The sequence below is a fragment of the Peromyscus maniculatus genome, chromosome 13 (assembly GCF_049852395.1).
Source record: "Peromyscus maniculatus bairdii isolate BWxNUB_F1_BW_parent chromosome 13, HU_Pman_BW_mat_3.1, whole genome shotgun sequence".
Taxonomy (NCBI): domain Eukaryota; kingdom Metazoa; phylum Chordata; class Mammalia; order Rodentia; family Cricetidae; genus Peromyscus; species Peromyscus maniculatus.
In genome coordinates this window covers 42759167-42768698 of record NC_134864.1, presented here as the reverse complement: position 1 = coordinate 42768698, position 9532 = coordinate 42759167, and the positions used below count along the sequence as shown (strand labels likewise).

At 42.2% G+C, this 9532-nt stretch overlaps 1 long non-coding RNA gene across 1 annotated transcript in view; it reads right to left on the bottom strand.

Moving 5' to 3' along the window:
- Positions 1–2645: 2645 nt before the first annotated feature.
- Positions 2646–9532, bottom strand: part of LOC121822068 (uncharacterized) — a 31208-nt gene continuing 24321 nt past the window's right edge. Inside the window, exon 5 of the long non-coding RNA XR_006063042.2 lies at positions 2646–3211. This is a non-coding gene — a long non-coding RNA (uncharacterized LOC121822068). The remainder of the gene's footprint in view (positions 3212–9532) is intronic.

Sequence of the window (9532 nt, the reverse complement as noted above, 5' to 3'; positions counted from 1 at the left end):
AAGCCAAAGACAACGTGTTGATGAACCACGTAATAGATAAAAGAACTGTTTCAGAATATATTTTAAGACCTCCTAACGTTCAATGAACATAGTTTGAAAATAAGCAAAAATCTGAACATGCACCACAGAAGTGACATGGAGGGAAGAACTATAAATAAAAAGGTGCTCTGCGTTGCTGGTCCATTAGGGAGATGCAGATGGAAGCAGCGGTGGAATTCAGCTGCTCTCCTGTTGGAACCGCTGAAATTCAAGAACCAATGACCTCAGTTCTTGGCAGGGATGCTGAGCAGTAAGAATGCTCACTCGCCCATTGCAGCTGGGAATGAACCTTAGTACAGCCACATTGGAAGACAACAGTGTCTCAAAGCTCTTCGCATAGGACCCCACCACCAGATGCCTAAGTGTTTGCTCAGCCAATCGGAAAGCTTGAGTCTTCGTGTAGGACCCTACCTCCAGATGCCTAAGTGTATGCTCAGCCAATCGGAAAGTATCAATCAGCACAAACAACCCAAGGCAAGTCAATGTAACAATTTTGTTTGTAGCTTCCCAAACAAGAAGCTATCAATGAATTGTGCCCCATCCAAACAATGGAATACTATCGGGCAAGCCAGACAAAAAACATGAATGACTCTGGAATGTCAATTTCTCAGTAAAATTAGCCCATTGGAAAGGGGCTGCATACTCAATGATACTAGTTTTATGAGATTATGGAGAAGAAGAAAAAAGCACAGAGACATCAAATAGATAAATGGTTACCATGGCCCTGAAGGAAGCCAGTGGTTGAGTGGGGGCAGCTGTGGTGTGTTTTAAGGTGGAAGAACTATTCTGCATGACCATGTGACAATAGTTACGTGGTGCTATCCATTTATCAACACCCATAGCACTTCACAGCACAGACTGTGGGAGCCCGTTCTGGGGTTCCTCGTGGCTTTACCCAGCAGGTCCGAATAGAGGATGATCAGGACCACGGGCCTGAGTGCAGGTGTCTGAGATGGCCTGCACTTGGCTGTGCTGGGGGAGGAGGTCTTTTGCTCCACCCCTTGGCGTCTCTATAAAAACCCTGGACCAGAGACAGTCCGGGCCCGTTGGAATAGGTTCCAGGCCCTCTCGAGGCTATCCTTTATTTTCTATCTGTTTATCTCCGCAAGATTCTCCGCTATAAATCCTTCTATCTAATATTTCCTGCTGCTCGCACTCAAGAAAACTCTGGGAAGCTGTGGGGGTGGTGGGTAAACGCCCCACAACAGACTGAAATTGAATGCGCATGCGTATAAAAGCTCACTCTTGGGTGTTCATGGGACAGATTGAAGACTAGGACAGAAGACTCCATCTGTATTAGAAATGTTCAAAAGTACTTCACGGAGGATAGTGGGGGTGAAAGCGCTAAACTAAATGATGTTAAAAATGAGTCAGACCTGAAGCTAACACTGCGCATGAGCTCTGTGCTCTCGCTGGTAACGTTGATTCCCATGAGACCGGGGCTAACAATTCTGAAACCAATGTATAAGTATGCTAGGAGCCAGCAATTAAGGAAATGGATGGCAGATGGTAAACACTAGGTTTCTTTCGCTTTGACTGGAAGTTTATAGATGGGCAAGGGAAGAGGTCTAGAATGATTCATTTAGGATTTACTGGATTAGAGTTGAGACATCAGCATGAACTCATGTTTAGTTTAATATCAATGCAGATAAATACACAGGAATAAATAATTAGAGATGTGTTTATATACGCCAGTTATTATACACATACATATTTCCTTGCCCTGTTAGCTGAGAGGGCCCAAAAGCAAGAGTGTTCATTGTAGTAACACGCACTCCCAGAACCCAGGTCTTGATCTCATAGTGTTCTTCCATACAAGGAAGAAGCATTCTTTGGATAAATGGCTGGTTGTAGGTGTGGAGCAGGAAAGACACATGGTAAGTGTGGGGAATTCTTAGTGGCAGGAAGGAAGGAAAGCCCACCCTGGAAGACTGTCAGGAGAACATCAGGTATCACCACTCAGTTGAGGAGGTCCCAAAGGCCAGAGCTGAGCAGCTTGAACCAAAACAATCAAACAAACAAACAAAAAAGGAACAAAATATGCAATGAAACCCACTGTGCTAAATAAGCATCTTTGAGTCCACGCCAATATAAACAAATATTTCAAGAACTAGATAGGAGAATGTGTCACACAGGAGACACATTGTTCACAATAAAGAATTCCATATTAGTTATGTAGTTGCCCATACTTCAGGGAATGGAACATTCCTACCCCTTAAATGTGGGCTCCACATGGGACTTCCTTCAAAAGAGCACAATAGAGGGAGACAGAAAAAGAAACTTCATCGTGGAGACACTGGACAGGCATTATCTCAGCAAGATGCTGGGTTGACGTCACGGTGATGTGTGTTGATTGTCCCTCTTCTGCTGTTTTGGAAGTTGGAGGCCAGCCTGAGCTACAGAGTGAGACCCTGCCTCAAAAGCCAAACTAAAAGCCATGAGGCAAAACAGACCTTTTCTCTTTACCAGTTAGTTACTTCAGGCATTTTGCTATAGTGGTAGAATGCAGACCAGTACATCTTTGTTCAAAAAACAATTGCTTCTCTATCTCTTAATCCTTAGTGCTATCGAAGAACACAGTGGGAAGAAAATTATTAATCAAAGAGTGCTTTTTGTGTTTTATTGAAATACGATAAGATGGGTCCATGCTGTGTGCCCAGAAAATTATGTGCAGGATTTTTAAATATTAAATTTAATTCTTCTTTCTGTACTTAGGTCAGGGACGTCTTCTGTGACAACACTGGTTTTACAGATAGAAGCAACACCTCCAGCTCTGGTCCATGGCTTCAGAGGCTCCAGCTCTTGGGGAAGAAAAAGGGGCACAGTATCCCACAGTCCTCTATGAAGGCATGTCCTCTGCTCCTCTTGCTCCAAGGCCTTCCATTAACCCCAGTCTCTAAAACAGGCCACGCCTCCAAACACACCACCCTGGGGATCGAACCTGTAACATTCAACATCCAAACCCTAGCATTCGAGTCTGACAGACGATCAGGAAAGCCTTACATCACCTTCTAGAGAAATTCAATTTCCCTTCTTAATCCACTCACTTCCGCCATTCTAACAGCTGTGTGAGTCAAGATGTTTAAACCTCTAGAGAAGTCTCTGGCTCCAAGAAGGTGCTGTCAGAAGTCCCTGGTGTTCGGCTCCCGGCACACCTGCTGAGTCTCTCACACTGTGGAGGGGAGGACAATGGTCAAGAGCTGGTGACGTCATCACCACATTCTGTGGTGAGAAACCATCAGCTACTTTAAACAAGAGTCTCTTCTTTCATTCCCTTGACAGCTGTGCACATTCAGTTTTAAATGATTACCTCACTCTTGACTTGATCTTAGGTAGAACAGGCCACCCACGCTTCCAATGGATCATTTCATTTACTCACGTTCTCCTCTTATAAGTGTACGTTGAAGGCTGACCACTTACCAGTCACTATGTTGGTAGTTGAGGAATATTAAGCATGAACAGCATTAACTAGCCTTCGTCTCGAAGGGGATCTTAGGAAAAATGCTTACATGGTTCGTTCTTTTTCTCCTGCCTCCTGGAAGTCTCGGTATATAAAGGGAGGGTCCGAGCTAAATTGTGTAAAGCTATTACTTAACATCCACCTCTCCTAGGCAGTGTCTCCTTGTGGAATTTACTGTAAATCAGGAGACTTGCATGTGGGCTGTTATCATTGTTAGTCCACCTGGGACTAACAATGGGCGCCCACCTGGGTGGTGTTTCCTGTAGTCCTTGAAAGTGGCCAAGGGAGATAATCTGATTCCAGAGAAAGCCTTTCCTGAGGCTGTTCTCCAAATACCTGGAATGTGTATGTCCAGAGAGTGATCAGTCTACACTGTTAGCCCTTGTTAGGGAAAAGTCAATTGGGAAAGCTATGAAGGCACACATGATTTTCATAACAGAAGACAGCTGATATATAACAAGCCAAGTAACACCAAAAACTCCTTGGGATTTATTTGGCTTCCTCTGGAGGAATTCCCTGATCCCTCCAGGTAGTGACTTTGCCATAACCAGCTGAGTTCTTATGATATATCCCTGCAGCCCGCAGCAAATAGGGAAGAGAGAGATTGAGAGAGGCACCCAACATCAATCTCTGGTCTCCACACACATGAATATATATGCATGCACACACACATATCACACACATGCACACACACACATATTGCGCACATGCACACACATATGCACACACACAGGCAAAAAAATAATAAAATAAAGAAGTTCATTAAGTGTGATAACAGACTCTGGACATTCTGAGAAACAAGAAATAAGAAATAAAATTAAAGGCACAGATAAAAATTTTGAAGGAACACCAGATACGACAAGCCGACAGGAAGTGGGTGTGCTTAAGACAGAAATGCAGGGACCTGGAGAGATAGCTCAGTGGTTGGGAGCACGTGCTGCTCCTTAGAAGACTGTAGCATGAATCTTAAAAGTTCTTATTAACAAGATCAAACCTGAGGCCAGTTTTTGTGGTGAAGCTGGAAGATCAGAGAGACAGAACAAGCCATAGCTACCTCACCACACCGGATCCTCAGCTGGTCTTGTTTCCTCAGACTGGAGGCCTCTGAGTCCTCATCCAGAATGGGTCTCAGCTGAACTGCTGCTAGAAGCCTGAAAGCTTAACCAGCCAAATGCTTCTAGTTTCTGGTCCTCACACCTTATATACCTTTCTGCTTTCTACCACCACTCCCTGGGATTAAAGGCTGGCTTTCTGGGATTAAAGGTGTGAGTCACCATGCCTGACTGTTTCCAATGTGGCCTTGAACTCACAGAGATCCAGAGGGATTTCTGTTTCTGGAATGCTAGGATTAAAGGCGTGAGTGCCACCATTTTCTAGCCTTTGTATCTAGTGGCTGTTCTGTCTCTGACCCCAGATAAGTTTATTAGTGTGCACAATATTTTGGGGAACATAATACCACCATAGATTCAGTTGCTGAAGGTCACACTGGGTGACTCAGAACCATCTGTAACTATGTTTCCAGGGGATACAACACCATCTTCTGACTTCCTCAGACACCTGTATACAAATGGTGTGAGCAAGACAATAAGACACACACGTGTGCACATAAATATGAACAAATCATAGACTTATTCTGAAAAGAAAGAAGGAAGGAAGGAAGGAAGGAAGGAAGGAGGGAGGGAGGGAGGGAACGAAGGAAGGAAGAAAGGGAGCCAAGTAGTGGACAAAGTTAAGAAGAAAGGCTGGAGACTGAATTAGCCGAGGTTACCCAGAGGAATGGAGCCAATAGAATATGTACAAGGATCTTAGAGATTTAGTATAAGGGATTGAGCTAAGAAACATCTGGAATCTGAAAAGTCCCACAATGTACACAAAGCTGGAGGCCCAGGAGAACTGGTGGTCTGGTTCTGGTCCAAATCCAAAGGCCTGAGAACCCCAGGAGCCAGGTTGGTAAGTCCTTGTCTGAGTCCTGAAGCCTAAGAATTCACAACACTGACTTCTCCGGGCAATAAAAGAGAGACGCCCCAGGTGACTCAGAAAGAGCAAAACTGTTTTTCTTTCAGCTTTTTGTTCTACTTGGGTCTCGGTGGCCTGGATGTCACCCGGTCATTTCGATAACGATGATATTTACTCCATCAACTGATTCAACTGCTAATCTCTTCCAGAAATGTCCTCACAGAGGCAGCCAGAAACATTTTTACCAGCTCTCTGGGTACCCCGTGGCCTATTCAAGTTGACACATAAAATTAACCATCACAAGGACTATTTCTGGAGGATCTTGAAGGCCGAGGTAAGATTTTATAACTCATTCATATTCAATACAGAGGTTCTGAGTCCCTGTAATGACAGGCTATCTTGTATTGGGCTAACATTTCCAAAGAATATTGAAAACAACTGTTTGAAAGTATTAGAGAGAGAGAGTAATCAAGAACAGACCGAACAAGGGGAGATTTGATCCTCGAGAAAGGACCCCAGAATGTAAAATCCACCCTGAGTTTTCCCGCTGGGAAACTCAGCCCCAGTGAGCTGTAAGTCATTCTGTACTCTTACTACACAAGTCTCCATGTAGAGGCTGATGTTGCTATCATGGTTAAAATCGAGGGATGAAACCCCAGAGAGAAGAGAGCCGGAAAGAATTCTCTTGAAAGGTGCATACAAACTGCTTACACCTTAGCTGACTGTTGAGCTATTGCTTACGAGAGGTGGGGTTCCAGGTAACTCAGCAGCAGAAATCTAGACACCCAGAATAAAAGAGATCTAAGATTGTATTTTACCCCCTGTGAATCAAAAATATATACGAGTATTAAGTATTTTATCCTAGGATTGAGGGGAAATGAATATGATTCAAGATTCATTTAACTCTTAACTGGGACAAAATTTAACACATTGTAGAAATATGACAAAATTCATATTTCAACCACCACATTCAATATAAAAAGAAGTACTAAGTACGTAAATCAACAACAGCAACAAAAAATTGTGGTTTACAGCCCAAAGAAAATTAGGTGAAAGAAGCAAATCCATGTCTGGTATGCAGACATTGTAATTAGATAACATAATTTAAAATGTGAAACATCTGCTGAGGGAAATTCATAAAAATTAATGAAACAGGTGAAAAGATTGATTTCAGAAAGGTATGGAAACCATAAAGGTGCCAAAAAGGAAACCCTAGAACGGAATAAAATGCAGTATTTTAGACTTAAAAAAAAAGTTTTAATTAGCGTTATGGTGGACATGAACTCCAAGACATACAATAAAAATTACTTAGTCTGGAACAGAGTAAAAAAAATTCGGCAAAACAATGAAAAGTCTTCAGTGACTATGGAGTGGTATCACACTGTCTAAAATGTGTGTGTGTGTGTGTGTGTGTGTGTGTATCTATATATGTGTAGTATGTGTGTATGTGGTGAGTATCTCTGTGTGTGTGTCTGGTGTGTGTGTAGTATGGGTGTATGTGGTGCCTGTGTGTATGTGTGTTTGTGTGTGTGATATGTGTGTATGTGGTGAGTGTCTGTGTGTGTGTGTGTGTGTGTGTGTGTATGTATGTGTCTGGTATGTGTAGTATATGTGTATGTGGTGTCTGTGTGTGTGTGTATTTGTGTGTGGTATGTGTGTATGTGGTGTGTATGTATCTCTGTGTGTCTGGTGTGTGTGTGTCTGTGTGTGTGTGTTGTGTGTATGTGTCTGTATATGTGTGGTATGTGTATATGTGGTGTGTGTGTGTGTGTGTGTGTGTGTGTGTGTGTGTGATTTATTGGGGAGGAGGCTGTGGGTGTGGGTACATACATTCATGGAAGGGTCAGAAGACAACTTTCAGGAGTCAATTCTCTACTTGCACCTTGTTTGAGGCTGGGGTTTTCTCTTGCTTCTGCCTCATCATGTGCTCCAGGCTGACTAGCCTGTGGACTTCTGGGTGATTCTCCTACATCTACCTCCCATCCTGTCATAGGACCATTGAGACTACAGTCTGACGTCACCACATCAGGCTTTACTTTGACATGGGTTCTGGGGTTCAAACTAAGGCTATCAGGAGCACGCAGCCTGCTCCTGTACACATGAGGCCATCTTACTACCCTCCCCAATCATGTTTCAGGGAGAGAGGGAGGGAGGGAGCTGAAATAGAAATGGCCACATGTCCCCATCCCTAACACAGAAGTAATCTCCAATTGATAACCACTTGAAAATGAAAATTTAGTTTTCTCCAAGGAAGTCTCACTGAGAAACAATCTACTCTGCATGCCCAGCAGTAGATGGACAGCAGAAAACAAAGTCAACGCCATCTTTGGAGACTTCTTGTCTCATGGCAATGTTAGGACTTCTCCTTTTTTAAAAAAAAATCTTATTTAATTTTATCTTATTTATACATTTTCATTTTTTTTCTTTCTTTTTACTCTACAGGTCCTTTGAACATACATTATGGCTTACCACTTAGTGTGTTCATGGGACTGTGGGTTCACAGAGTGGGTCTCTGTGTTTGTAGCTGTTCCTTGGGCCTTTTCTCGGGCTCTCTCCTTCTGCTTCTTTATTTTGTCCTATTCTAATGTGTTAGTTTTGTTTTGTCTTATTATATCTTACTTTATTATTAGCCCTTAGAAACCTGTCTGTTTTCCAATGAGAGACAGAAAACAGATGGATTCGGCTGAGAGGGGAGGTGGGAGGAACTGGGACAGGTAGAGGGAAGGGAGACCATAATTAGGAGGTATTGTGAGAGGAAAAACCGTATTTTCAATAAAAAAAAAGTTAAAAAAAAAAAAAAGATAAATACTGCAAAAACCAGCCAGTAAGTGTGGGGTTAAAGGGCACATGACGTTCAGAGGAGCAAAGTTAAAAAAAAAAAAAAAAAAAAAAAAAAACAAAAAAAAAAAAAAAACCAATTTTATCAGGAAATATCGGAAGACAAGAACAGGTCTCTTTCAGATTCCTTCTCAGTGAAACATCTTCCAAAAGGTTTACATTTTCACCTAAAAGGTTTAAACCTTCATTTAGACATCTTCTGGGCTGGGAAGACGGCACATGGTGAAATGATCCCACACAACCAGCACCCACGTGACAGGTGTGGTGCCACACTGGGAATCCGAGAGCTGGGGAGGCAGCCACAGCAAGTTCCATGTGGCCAGTGCTGGCCAGTTATCTAGCTCTCTTGAATGGTTCCTAAGGAACAACACCCGAGGCTGATCTCTGGCCTCCACACACCCATGCACATGTGTGATGGGCATTAAACACATCTGTGTGCCCACATACATACAAACACCTACGCATCCCCACACACTCTCTTGCGATATGTGTGTATATGTGTGTTTAAGACATTTTCTTAAGCAAGAAAGATATTTCCCACAAACAAATCAACATTTTAGTTTTAGGGTTGTTGTTTTTTTTTTTTTTTTTTTTTTTTCCTTTTCTAGCATTTTATTGGAAGATAGATTCAAGGTCTAATCCTCAACCAAAGAGGATGAGACTATACTTTGAGTCAACCTACATGTTAAATTATGTATCTTGGCACATTAAATCATGGCAAGTGAGTATTACCTTTTCTATCAAGATACTTGCAGGAATACAGTCAAAGACAGACACGATGCTAGACAATTTAAAAAAAAAATTTTTTTTTTCTTCCCTGCCAAAGATGCATAGCAGAAGCCCCACACTGTGAGTATGGAAAATGCTTTCGGCTATCCACTGAACTCACTGTAGCATTTGAAACAATATATGTGACCAAGGTTAGTAAGAATTAATTTCTTTCTGGTGTGAGATTGAAATTTGTTCTGCTTGTTCTTAGCTTATGTTAAAACACACACACACACACACACACACACACACACCACACACACACACACACACACACACACACACACACACACACACACACTAGCATACACATCTTTAGTTTTATAATTTTATGTATCTACAGAAATAAATGTACATATGGCTACTACCCCGCCCAACTTAGTGTTAGGTTTAATAGTTGTTTTCGAAGTTAATTTAACAAATAACATTTTTAAATGCGGAAGGAAGATATTCTAATTGTTTCTGACATAG